The 13,341-nt window shown below is 51.1% G+C and overlaps 1 protein-coding gene across 5 annotated transcripts in view; it reads right to left on the reverse strand.

Annotated features, from left to right (window-relative positions):
- LARP4 (La ribonucleoprotein domain family member 4) overlaps window positions 1–13,341 on the reverse strand; it is a 182,159-nt gene that overhangs the window by 76,858 nt on the left and 91,960 nt on the right. The window lies entirely within an intron of this gene.

Raw genomic sequence — 13,341 nt, forward strand, 5'->3', positions numbered from 1 at the left:
ACATGCTCTGTTTCTTAGTAGCAAGAGGAGGGAATGGGAAAAGAGTTTAACTTGTATTTATGAGCTGTACATCTTTGTCAACATTTGGTTGAAATATATAAATATCTACATCTTTCATTTAACAAACTAAGTTATAGAACTCCCAGTGGCAGCTTTGCAGATTTTTTTCTATGGATATGGACTAAGGAAGCTGCCATAGCCCTAACTTAATGGGCATTTTACCTTACTTTGAAGTCATTGTCCCAACTGACTATACCAATAAGAAATGCAACCAGAAGAAATCCATGTAGAAAAAAGTTTTGTAACCAAAAATATTTGTTTTACAGGGTTGAAAGACAAGAATAGTTGATTTTCTCTAATAAGAACATAAGATATGCCAAACTGGGTCAGAACAAGGGTCCATCAAGCCCAGTAACCGGTTTCCAAGCCAGGTCACAAGTACCTGGCAGGATCCCAAGGGATAGATAATATTCCAAGCTGCTTATCCCAAGAATAAGCAGTGGGTTTCTGCAACTCTACCTTAATAATGGTTAATGGACTTTTCCTCTAGAAACTTGTCCAAACCTTTTTTTAAATGCAGCTACACTAATAGCTTTCACCACATCCTCTGGCAACAAATTCCAGGTCTTAATTATGCACTGAGTAAAAAAATATTCTCTTAGTTTTAAATGTATTACCAACTAATTTCATTGTGAGTCCCCTGGTCTTTGTCCTTTTCAAAAAAACCCATCAACATTTATTCGTTCCATTCCACTCATTTTATAGACCTCTATCATATCTCCCCTCAAGCCATCTGTTCTCCAAGAATAAGAGTCCTGCTTCTTTAGCCTTTAATAGGGGAATTGTTTCTTTATCATCTTGGTCAGCTTTCTCTGTACCTTTTCTAATTCTGCTATATCTTTCTTGAGATATGGTGATCAGAACTGCACACAATACTCAAGATGAGGTCACACCATGGAGCGATACAGAGGCATTATGATATTCTATGTTTTATTCTCCATTCTAATAATCCCTAGCATTCTATTTGCTTTCTTGGCTGCTGCTGTACACTAAGAGGAAGATTTCAATGTATTCTCAAAAATGATACCTAGATCCTTTTCATGAGTGGTGACTCCTAATGTGGAACCTTGCATTATGTAGCTATAATTTCAGTTACTCTTCCCTAAGTGCTTCACTTTGTACTTGTCCACATTAAATTTCATTTGCATGCCCAATCTCACAGTTTTGCAATGTTCTCTTGCAATTTATCACAATCCTCTTGTGATTTAACAACTTTGAATAATTTGTGTCATCTGCAAATCTGATTACCTCACTTGTTGCTCCCGTTTCCAGGTAGTTTATAACTTACCAAAAAAAAAACAACAAAAAAAAAAAACAGCTTACAAAAAAAAAAGGCTCAGCTGTCAAAAAACAAATGTTATCTAGACTTAACACAGTGTATCGCTCACTGTTATAATCATGGATTTGGAAATACCACACATAGTAAAAGTGCATCAGTTAAGAGCAATTGCTGCTAACTGGAGTCCGGTGATGACGTCACCCAGAGCGGAGGAGGAAATCTGAGCTCCGTGGTCCCTCGATTGCCCTAAAACGACCGGCATTTCCAGCAATTTTTGCTTCGGAGGGTTTTCGCAGCTAGATGGACCTCCGAAGTGGCTGTGTACACCTCCCTGGATGGTGGATGCTGGCGGATTGCCATCGGGCTGAGAGCAGCAGCGGCGCTGCCAAGATGGCGGCCGCCATGCAGTGAGGTCCGCCTGCCTGCGCTGTATACAGCCACGGCCCAGCAGCGTTTTTCCTTAAAAAAAAAAAAACCAACTTGCGGCTACCATCCGGAGGGTCAGGGGACCAGACAAAGTGTCCGAGGAGGCAATAGCATAACGCGATCGGCAACCAGGCCGGGATGGCCCCACTCTTCGGTGGTACAGTGAGTAGACACGCTGGGAGGCGGGGGCTGGAGCCTCGGGGGCTGTTTACAGTATTTCACACTTTGGATCTTATTTGCTTCTGGGCCTCTTCTCTCTCCTTTTTTTGGTGAGGAGCGCAGCTGGATGGTGTTGGCTGACTATTCCATGGAAGTTTGAAGCCCAGCCTTGATAGGCCCATGCATCAAGGGTGATGACTATTTGTAATTTCAGACATTGCTGTTGTGCCCAGCTGAATATTTGGAATTCTCTTTCTCTGATGTCTCAGACTGGCCTCTCTGGTGTCGCTGTAATATTTTGCTGAATACTTCCCAGATATCTCATATTATAATCCCAAACTTTGCTGTTGCATTCCGCTGACTATTTGGAACATTTCTTTCTAAGATGTTTCATACTATATTCTCTGGTTGCGCTGTTGCACCCTGATGATTATTTGGAACATTACTTCACAGATATCACATATTGCAATCTCAAGCTTTGTTGTAATTTGCTGAATATACGGACCTTTCTTTCTCAGATGTCTCATACTGCACTCTCTGGTAGCACTGTTGCATTCTGCTGATTAACTGGAACATTCCTTCCTAGATATCTCATCCTGCACTATCAGGCTTTGCTGGTGTACTGCTGCCCAAGGGGTCCACCCTACCGTTTGGAGGAAGGGGCGATGCGCCAGAGGAGCGCGCGGAAGAGTGTCATCTGTCGGTCTCACATCCCTGCTGTCAAGATGGCAGAGGCCCCTGCAGGCGCAAAGGTTCTTGATTCGTTGTCTGCAGATGCACTTCTTCAAATCTCTCAAAGTGTCACAGCAGCCTTAGACCTTCGTCTCACCAAAATACAGGCATCTATGGATGACATCAAATCAGCGCTGGAAGGTCAGACAAAACGGTTGGATGAAGTGGAACATGTTCTGTCGGACCATGGAGACCAGCTGAGCGAGTCGGAGCGTAGTGTGGAAGCACTACAAGCTACCCAACGAGACTTGCTGGCCAAAATCAAAGATTTAGAAGACAGAAGTTGGAGGAACAATATCCGTATTATCGGGGTTCCAGAGTCAGTCAAAGAGAGTTGGCCGAATTTGTGGAATCTTGGTTGCAGAGACAAAATGGGTCTGGAGTTTTCTGTGACGCCGATGGTCTGCGAATGAGTTCACTGAATTGGAATCTTACGGGAAGGAGCAAACAGGCCCAGACCAGTGCTAGCGAAAATATTGAACTGGGCACATAAAATGCAGATCATGCGAGCGTCTAAGCAGGCGTCCATGGATTTTCAAGGCCATAAGATACTTTTATTCAATGATTTCTCAGCGGCGACAGTGGCACAACGAAAAACCATGTCCCCGGCGTGTACAGAGTTGCATAAGTGAGGCATCAAATTCGGGTTGCTTTATCCGGCTAAGCTGCGAGTTTTCCATGATAACTAGGTTCTTTTCTTCACCTCCAGAGATGCTGTGGACAGATTTATAGCTACCTTGCCAGCAACAGGGGAAGAATAAATGCAGATTGTTGTAAGGAAGCTTTCTTTGTAGCGGAATAGAGGAAGGAAAGCTGAGGATCCTGGTTCTTGTTAAGTAACTCTTAGTCTCACCTTAGGGATCGATGGGACATGTCACACGTTTTTGTAGCTGAGGCATGCTTTCATCTGACTATGCTATGGTGCCCGAGACCCTGGAGTACAACTGACAAGTCGAGGTCCCCTTGATTGGGGGCCACGTGGCTCCATCATGCTTCTAAAATGCTGTTAATGTTGCTTGATCCTTTGTACAAGTTATGCTGCCGTTTTGGGGGGGGTGTAGGGGGCCTAGAGGGGGGCCTTTTTTCACTACTGCTTCCAGGAATGGGGGTGGGAGGAATGGCTCAGCTTCTTGGGGCAGGTGTTCATGTTGTGGGTTATGTGTGTCTGAGTTGGTATGGCTGTGGTTTGTGTGGTGCGAATGGTGTGTTTGGGTTGAGAAGTTCAGTCTGTTGGGTCTGGGGTGGGAATCTTGGGAGACATCCCTTTCATCTGGCTGATAAGGCAGTTTTTTGTGGCCACTGACCTATATTTTTGGAGGTTATTTCCTCATGATCCTGGGATTTTTTTTGTTGCCATGGCGGCTCTGTCACATCCTATTGGTACTATTTTTTAAGTATTTGTGGCTATGGCTACAGTAAAATGTACATCTCTTAATGTAGATGGCATACACTCCCCTATCAAAACGGAAAAAACTCCTTATGGCTTTTAAACGTCTGGGGTCGCAGGTTGTGTTTCTTCACCACTCGTCAGCGAGTGAACATGTCAAATTACGAAGAGAGTGGGTGGGGCAGTGTTTTTTCTCATCGTATTCGTCCAGAAAGAGAGGGGTCGCTATACTTATTCATAAACAACTGCCTTTTCAAACTGAACGGGTGTGGCATGACCCAGAGGGTCGATATGTCATAGTCCAGGGATTGTGTAATCAGCAAAGAGTGGCTTTGTGTAATGTATATGCGACTAATGTCTATCAACATGAGTTTTTCACTCGTCTAGTGGGGATCCTTGGTGAACTTTCTGATTGGGCACTTTTGGTGGAAGGGGATTTCAATATGGTAGCCAACAAATTGGAATACTGCAAACCTCCTAAATCTGTAGAACCTAGTGACACCCATAAAGGCCCTAATTTTCTATGCCATGAATTGCGCCTGTTGGACATTTGGAGGGCGTTCCATCCTGGAGAGCAGGATTATACTTTTTTTTCACATCTTCACGGGTCTTATTCCCGTTTGGATTATTTACTGATTTCGGAATTCCTGTTCCCCAGGGTGACAACTGCTACCATAGGCACCTTTGCCTTATCAGATCATGCGCCAATCTCTGTTGCTGTAACATTGGGACATACTCCTAAGCCCCCTTTTTCCTGGCGCATGTCCCCAGGGCTGTTCTTGGATAAGGAGTTTTCTCGCTACCTTGTAACCCGTTGGGAAGAATATATGCTTCTAAATAATACTTCTGATATCACGCCACGGGTTCTATGGGACGCAGGTAAAGCAGTAATGCGGGGACACATTATGGCCTATGTTGCTACCCAGAATAGGAAGCGTAATGCTGCAATTCTTAAACTGAAAAGCTGAAACAGGTACAGCTCCGGCATATTAGTACCATGTCAGAATCTAGCAAGCGTGAAGTAGACGAGCTGAGGGAACTCTACAAACGCTCTTGTTTCAGCGAGCATCCAAGTCTATGAGATATTATAAATATCAATTGTATCGCTATGGTAATCGGCCCAGTAGGTTGATGGCCAATTTGGTTAGGGCATGTGGCCCCAAATCTTTCATAACGAGTATTAGGGATAGGTTTGGGTCCAGTCAAAGCACTTCGGCAGCAATTATGGAGCGCTTTCTGGAATACTATAGTGGGCTCTATGGGAAAAAGGATAGCCATACTCCATCAAGAGAGTCTCTTTTCTAATCTTCCTTGGCCGCACCTTACTGAGGCGCAGATTCTATCGTTAAATATGCCTGTACCTGATACCGAAATTCATGCCGTTATTCACGGTCTAAAGTTGGGTAAGGCGGCTGGACCAGATGGCCTGGGGCCGGAGTTTTATAAGATTTTGAAATTCCCCATTTTACCTGCACTACGATCATATTATAATAGCTTAGTCCTGGAAAATTCGGTTACCCTTGCAGAAAATCAATCCACTATAGTGTTGTTCCCAAACCTGGGAAGGATTTACAGGAAGTGGGCTCGTACAGGCCTATCTCTCTTATAAATGGGGACTTAAAAATATTGGCTGCAGTGCTGGTGGCCAGATTGAGTATCCTTTTGCCTTCCGTAATACACGGTGATCAAACCGGCTTTATTAAGGGGTGTCAAGAATGTGAGGCGCCTGATTGGCCTATTAAATTTTCACTCTAACACTGAAGCCCTGGTGCTGAGCTTGGATGCGGAAAGGAAAATTAGTTTCTTACCTGATAATTTTCGTTCCTGTAGTACCAAGGATCAGTCCAGGACACCTGGGTTGTGACTCCGCACCAGTAGATGGAGACAGACTAAAACTTGTGGGCGGAGCCATATATGCTCCTGTGCCAGTCACAGCCCCTCAGTCATACGTAATGTCAAAGTAGAAAAATTCCATAAGGTAACCATAGCTAACCAAACAAACTTGCTATTTAAACGGAAAAAAATTCCAACACCCCTACAGGAACCAGGCGCCCCAACCGGGAGAGTGACTAAATAAGGGGTCAGCGTACTGAAACACAACAATGAGCGGACTCTTCGTTACTGCAGCGTAGCACTGCGGGCGGGATCCTGGACTGATCCTTGGTACTACAGGAACGAAAATTATCAGGTAAGAAACTAATTTTCCTTTCCCTGTACGTACCAGGATCAGTCCAGGACACCTGGGATGTACCAGAGCTAAATTACCGAGGGTGGGAAGCAGAGAGTCCCGCTCAGAGCACCTACTTTCCAAAACTCCCGGAATCAGTAGCCTGAACCTCCAACCGGTAATGACTAATGAAGGTATGTAACGACCTCCAGGTAGCCGCCCTGCAAATCACTGGAGGCGACACCTGCGAAGACGCCACCCAAGAAGTCGCTGGAGACCGTGGCGAGTGAGCCCTGAGGCCCCCAGGAATCGGTTTTCCCCACACGAGGTATGCCGAACCAATGGTTTCTTCTAGCCAATGGGCAATCGTCGTGTGGGATGCTGCGGTCCCGTTTTTTGGACCCGAAAAGGAAAACAAATGATCAGCTATCGGAAAGAAATTCGTGACCTCCAGGTAGCGTAGAAGGGATCTTCGCACAGCAAGCCTCTTTAAGTCCCTCGCTTAAGGAACAGAGGAGCTCCCGGCCGCAAAGCGGACAGCTCAACTAACTGATGCCGATGAAAAACGAAACGACCTTAGGTAGAGAGGAAGGGATCATCCGCAAGGATACCCCGAGGCGTATCTCTACAGGAAAGAGCCTGCAACTCTGAGAAGGGCCGCGCCGAGGCAATCGCCACCAGGGATACAGTCTTTAATGCGAAGACCCTAAGAGTTGTATGCTTCAAGGGTCAAACGGTGCCGTGCACAGGGTGGGAAGAACCCAATAAGGTTCCAGGACGGGCAGAGGAAACGCAACGGAGAACGGAAAAGCTTAGCCCCCCCGGAGAAAACGGGAGACATCAGGACTCGCCAGCAACCAAGCGCCACCACTTGGACCCGCAGGAACTGCATGCCAAGCCTTTGGCCAGACCAGCCTGGAGAAAAACAGAAGACCAGATACCGAAACGGCAGTGGGAGCCACACTCCGCTGCACGCACCATTCCCCAAAGACTACCCAGACCCGGCCGTACGCCAAGGACATAGACTGCTTCCTGGACCGCCGCAGCATAGCCACCACCGCGTCAGAGTAACCTTTCCTCTGGAGCCGAGGCCACTCAAAACGCCATGCCGCGAGACAGTAGGGATCCGCATCCTGCAACCAGACGGGGCCCTGATGGAAGGGCCCCCGCGACCCCCTGGAGACGCATGGGACGCATGGTAGCCGCCCCCGACAAACTGAAAAAGGTCCGCGAACCACGGACGGCGAGGCCATTCCGGAGCCACCATGATCATGTTGAACGGGTGCAATACTATGCGGCGCAGAATCTCGCCGAACATCGGCCACGGAGGAAAGACGTACAGCAGGATATCCGTCGGCCAGGGAAGCACCAATGCGTCGACTGCTTCTGCTCCCCTTTCCCAAAACCGATTGAAAAATCACGGAGCCTTCGCAGTGCAGCCTGTGGCCATCCAGTCCATGTGGGAATACCCCACGTCTTGCCGATGAGGCGAAACGCTTCGTCCGCCAGCTCCCATTCCCCGGGGTCCCGACGATGCCGGCTGAGAAAATCCGCCTGGACGTCGCCGATCCTGGCGGCGTGAGAGACTGCGACGTTGTCGAGATTTATTTCCGACCAAGCCATCAAGAGCCTCGCCTCCTCTGCTACCTGTGGGCTTCTCGTCCCTCCTTGGCGATGGATGTGGGCTTCTCGTCCCTCCTTGGCGAGTGATATAGGCCACTGTGGTTGCGTTGTCCGACAAAACACGGACTGCCCGTCCCCTCAGCAGAGGTAGGACCGATTGCAGCGCCGGACCGCTCTGGTCTCCTGTCGGTTGATAGCCCCTCGGGCTGGAGACGCTGACCATAGGCCTTGAACTGACTGTCCTAGACAGACTGCTCCCCATCCGGAGAGACTGGCATCCGTGGTCACCACTGTCCAGGTGGGCACGAAGAGTGACACTCCAGAGATCAGAAGACTGAAATCGAGCCACAAGGCCAGGCTGGATCTCGCCCGGCCTATGAGTGGAAGTGGACGGTAGAATTCCCCCGAAATCGGCTTCCAGCGGGATAGTAAGGACGACTGTAATGGCCGTAGATCAGTGAACGCCCCGGGGACCAACGCGAGAGTGGAGGCCATAGGACCCAGGACCATCAGGTAATTGCCGACTCGTGGTAGGCGTAGCGACAGCAAGCGCCTCACTCGAGACTGCAGTCCGCACCTTCGGTCCTGCGAGAGGAACACGCAGCACCGTGTCGTCGAAGGTATTCCAAGGTCTGCGTGGGTACCACTTGACTCTTGTTGAAAATGACTATCCAGCCTAGAGACTGCAAGAGTTGTAGGCCCCTGGCCACCGCCAGCCGACACTGATTCTCGGACCTCGCCCGAATCAACCGATCGTCCAGGTAAGGATGAACCAGCACCCTCCTGGCGTCGCTGCGCCGCAACCATGACCATTACCATCGTGAACGTACGAGGCGCCGTTGCCAGCCCCAAGCGGGAGAGCCCTGAATTGATAAAACCGTCATAGGACGCAGAACCTTAGGGATCGCTGAAACGACAGTTGAATGCCTACGTGAAGGTACGCCTCCATGAGATCTAGTGAGGCCAGGAACTCTCCTGTACGCCCCGAGGCGATCCCCGACCAAATAAACTCCATTTTGAAGTGAGGTACACGCCGGCTTCCGTTCACCCCTTTTAGATCCAGGATTGGTCTAGAAGAGCAGTCTTTCTTTGGAACAATAAAATAAATGGAGTAACGCCCCTTGCCGTGCTGACTGATCGGAACGGGGAAAAATGGCTCCCAAACTTTCCAAGCGCCGGATGGTGTCTAGCACTGCTGCCTTCTGTTCGGGAGCCTTGCACAGCGAGACCAGGAATTTGAGTGCTGGGGAACGAACAACTCTAATGCGTAGCCGTGCGTTATCACATTGAGGACCCCTTGGCCCGAAGTTATACTGGCCCATTCCTCGACAAACAAGGGTAACCGCGCCCCTACCTTGGAAATGACGTGCTGGGGCTGAGGTGAGGGATGGGCCGGCCGCGTATCACAGTGAAGACTTGGGCTCCTCCCTGTCTACCGAAGCGTGTACTCCGAAAAGACTGCTGCCATTGAGGGATTCGGGAGGAAGGTGACCTATAGGAAGGACCTGTAGACCTTTGAGCACGCGAATTCCTGGGCCCTTGGAAACGGGATCTGGCCGAAAAGGAGGAGCGCGCCCTGAAATTTGTCCTCGGGCAGCCGCTTTGGACGAACCATCTGCAGCTCAGTTACGTAGCCATAGCAGGCGACGCACCGATACAGCCTCCACCCTGGACTTAGTGGATGTACGCCGCAACCCGTGGAGAGCATCTGCCCCATACGCAATTGCTGCCTCCACCTATCTGCCTGTGATGCCTCTGCCGCCGACAGACCTGGGTTCGACTGAAAAACTTGGGCCCAGCGCAGGCTCGCGCGTATAGCGAAGTTGGTACAGATGGCAGCCCGCAACCCAGGACAGACACCTCCAAACTCTTCTTGAGTTGCACTTCCCGCTTCCTATCCTGTATATCCCGGAGAGCCGTGGCTCCTGTAACCGGAATGGTCGACCTCTTCGTCACCACAGAGACTGCGGAATCCACCTTCGGCAGTCGAAGGAGTTCCAGCGCACCCTCGGGTAGCGGGTAAATCTTGTCCATGGCCTTACTGACCTGCAAGTGTAACTCCGGCGTATCCCATTCACCGAACAGGATATCTGTCGATGAAAAGTGAAAAGGAAATGCTACTGCCGGCCCCAAGAGACCTAAGAGCACCGGATCCATGTTTGCCTCTGGACGGGCCACCACAGGCGGAGCCTCTAATGCCAGTTCCTGAAGAATTGCTGGAATTAGCGGGGACATTGCCTCCCTGCGAAAAAGCCGCACCACTTTGGGGACCTCCCCTTCCACGGCTAGTGTCCCTTTGCCCGCACTGGGCTGGACGGGACCGTCCGCAGCCGCCTCCTCGGCCCCCATCAGGGGCTCCTCTGGAGACTCTGAGTGAACTGGAGATGAAGATTCCTTCTCCGACTTCTGAGGTACGCCACGCGGCGGATGTGTCCACCGCGAGGGCTCCCGAGAGCCCTCCGCAACAGCCATAGTGTTCTTCCTTGGAGCAGACCTACGGGTGGCCCTCCCCCACGACGCCCCTCCGGCTGCGCGTACTATGCTTACAATTGAAAAGAAAAGAATCCTGCGCCACAAAATCAAGAACCCGAATCTGAAGAAGCCTCCGCGGTAGCCACCGGGGAACGAGGCCCCCCCGTGGGGACCCCCCCCGCCGGACCCCGCTACGGAAAAAGCGCGGGGGGCAGAGCTGAATCTCCTGCTGTGAACCGAGCAACTTCGCGGCTGGGAATTAAAATGGCCGCCGCACTCGTACAGAGCGGAGGGAGCTGATAGGCTGATAGGGAGCTGATAGGCTGATAGGCCGAGCGGGGGGGGGCTCGGCCTATCAGCCGAGCCCCCCCCCGCGCACGGCGGCGATCGCGCGGTTCAGGACCGGACCCCCGGAGGCGATCCGGGCACTCCTCCTCCGCCCGTGAGACAGGAGCTGCATAGACCTTGCCGCGATAAGCATGCGCGAGCCGAGCCGCAGGCTGACCCTCACGGCAGGCCGGCGATCGCGGCGAAAAACGGGCGGGAAACGCAGCAAAACAAAAAAATTTCAAAGTCGGCGACCTCCCTCCTGCTACCGGCGCCCCCCCCCCCCCCCGAAACGGAGTGGAGACGCGAGGAAACGGAGAGCCGGCACAACAAAACAAAAACCCTTTTTTTTTTTTTTTTTTTACACAGCTTGCAGCTGTCCTTGGTTCTGGAGCCCTTTTCCTGCAGGGGTGAGTGAACCGGGCTCCCCGGTGTCACCCCTGACGCTGCCACTAGCTCAGCCGGGTCCTCGACCCTGGCAGCGGCCTCAACCGGGGGAGGGTAGTCCCCTCAGGACCTCTCAACCCCCCTGGGAGGCAGGGCACCCAACTAAGAATTAAAAACAAAACCCAATTTAGTATACAAACCATTAGGCCTAACAAAACTAACCCAAAAAACCAAACCTGACTAACCACCAGAATCAGGTCAGGCAGGGCTGTGACTGGACCTGCACCATCTACTGGAGACAGAGTAAGACTGAGGGGCTGTGACTGGCACAGGAGCATATATGGCTCCACCCACAAGTTTTAGTCTGTCTCCATCTACTGGTGCGGAGTCACAACCCAGGTGTCCTGGACTGATCCTGGTACGTACAGGGAAAAAGCTTTTGATTCCCTTTCGTGGGACTATTTATTTTGGGCTTTGCAAGCATATGGCATATCAGGCTCCTTCTTATCCTGGTTGCAAGCCCTGTATGCTAATCCGAGTGCCAGGTTACTTATCAACGGTACTTTGTCAGAAGCTTTCCCTATTCTATGTGGGGTGCACCAGGGATGCCCTTTATCCCCTCTTATTTGTATTTGCCTTGGAACCTCTGGCTATTAAGCTGCAGTTGGATGAAAGGTTTCGAGGCATCCGTCTAGGCCGTCACCAAATGAAGTTAGCAATGTGCTCCCTGATTATCTCCTTTTTAACCTGTAGTTTTGCCACGCGTTTAACCTGATAACTTACCGCCTACCCTTACCCCTGCGTTAGTGTGGAGCATCAGGTCAGAGAGACGACATTTCATGGGCAAACGACCCCCTCACCCCCCGGGACCCTTACCCTAGCGTTAGTGTGGAGTGACAGCAATAGGCAGGCTCCGGTCAAAATCCCCCCCTCCCGAAGCAAGGCGAAAATCGGCTCGGCATGTCATTAAAACAAAAGTAAATAAAGTATAATAAAAGTAAACTTACTGCATGTGAATTTTCTTTGAACAGTCCTCTCTCCCCTCCTCCCGAGGCACGCACTGCGGCTCCCCTGCCTCCCGGGGCAGCCGGCGGCAAAAGCGACAGGCGAAAGTGTACGGGCGGGCGGGCGAAAGTGAATGAATGCACGCCCGTATGTGGTGGGAGCCGGCGGGCGTGCATTCATTCACTCACCTTCGCTGGCGGGCGTGCATGCATCCATCCAGCGGAGGGAGCTGGCTGGCGTGCATTCATCCAGGCGGAGGGAGCCGGCGGCGAAAGCAGCTTCCAGCAGCCCCCGCCGGCGAAGGTGAATGAATGCACGCTTGTGCGTGCAATTTGGTCGCTCAAGGCGTGACGTCACGATGTTTGGCGTCACGGCGTGTGACGTCTGCATTCGCTAATGCACTGCCTTGAGCGCCCAAATTGCATTCATTCACCTTCGCCGGCGGGGGCTGCTGGAAGCCGCTTTGGCTCCCCTGCCCCCGCCGGCGAAGGTGAATGAATGCACGCCCGTGGGTGCGATTTGGGCGCTCAAGGTAGTGCATTAGCGAATGCAGATGTCACACGCCATGACGTCACATGTCGTGATGTCACGCCTTGAGCGCCCAAATTGCACGCACAGGCATGCATTCATTCACCGCCGGGGGCTGCTGGAAGCCGCTTTCGCCGTCGGCTCCCTCCGCTGGATGAATGCACGCCCGCTGGCTCCCTCCGCCTGGATGAATGCACGCCCGCCGGCGAAGGTGAGTGAATAAATGCACGCCCGCCGGCTCCCGCCACGTATGGGCATGCATTCATTCACTTTTGCCCGTACGCTTTCGCCGCCGGCTGCCCCCGGGAGGCAGGGGAGCCGTAGTACGCGCCTCAGGAGGAGAGAGAGAGGACTGTTCAAAGAAAATTCACATGCAGTAAGTTTACTTTTATTACTCTTATTACACTTTATTCACTTTTGTTTTAATTTTCGCGCTGCCTTGCTTCGGGGAAGGGGGGGGAGAGGACTCGCAATCCCCCCTGGTACCTGTCATTTCAAACGACATTTGAAATGACAGGTACCAATGCACCCAGGATACTGTATAGGCGCTGTATAGCGCTCTATACAGTAAAATGGATTGCACGGGCCTAACGCTTCTTGGACGCGGCTTGCATTTGCAAGCTATTTAAATACAGTATCAAGTGGTAGGTGATCCGAACTGTGCGTGCGGCAAACGCAGGTGCGCCCGGCCATAACGCACCTCTTCCTACCGCTCCTTATTGTATCGGCCTGAAAGGAAATTAATAGATGTTAAACTTTTAGCCAGTGACTAGCAGAGAGAGTAAACAT

Source organism: Rhinatrema bivittatum, chromosome 3, assembly GCF_901001135.1.
Source record: "Rhinatrema bivittatum chromosome 3, aRhiBiv1.1, whole genome shotgun sequence".
Lineage (NCBI taxonomy): Eukaryota > Metazoa > Chordata > Amphibia > Gymnophiona > Rhinatrematidae > Rhinatrema > Rhinatrema bivittatum.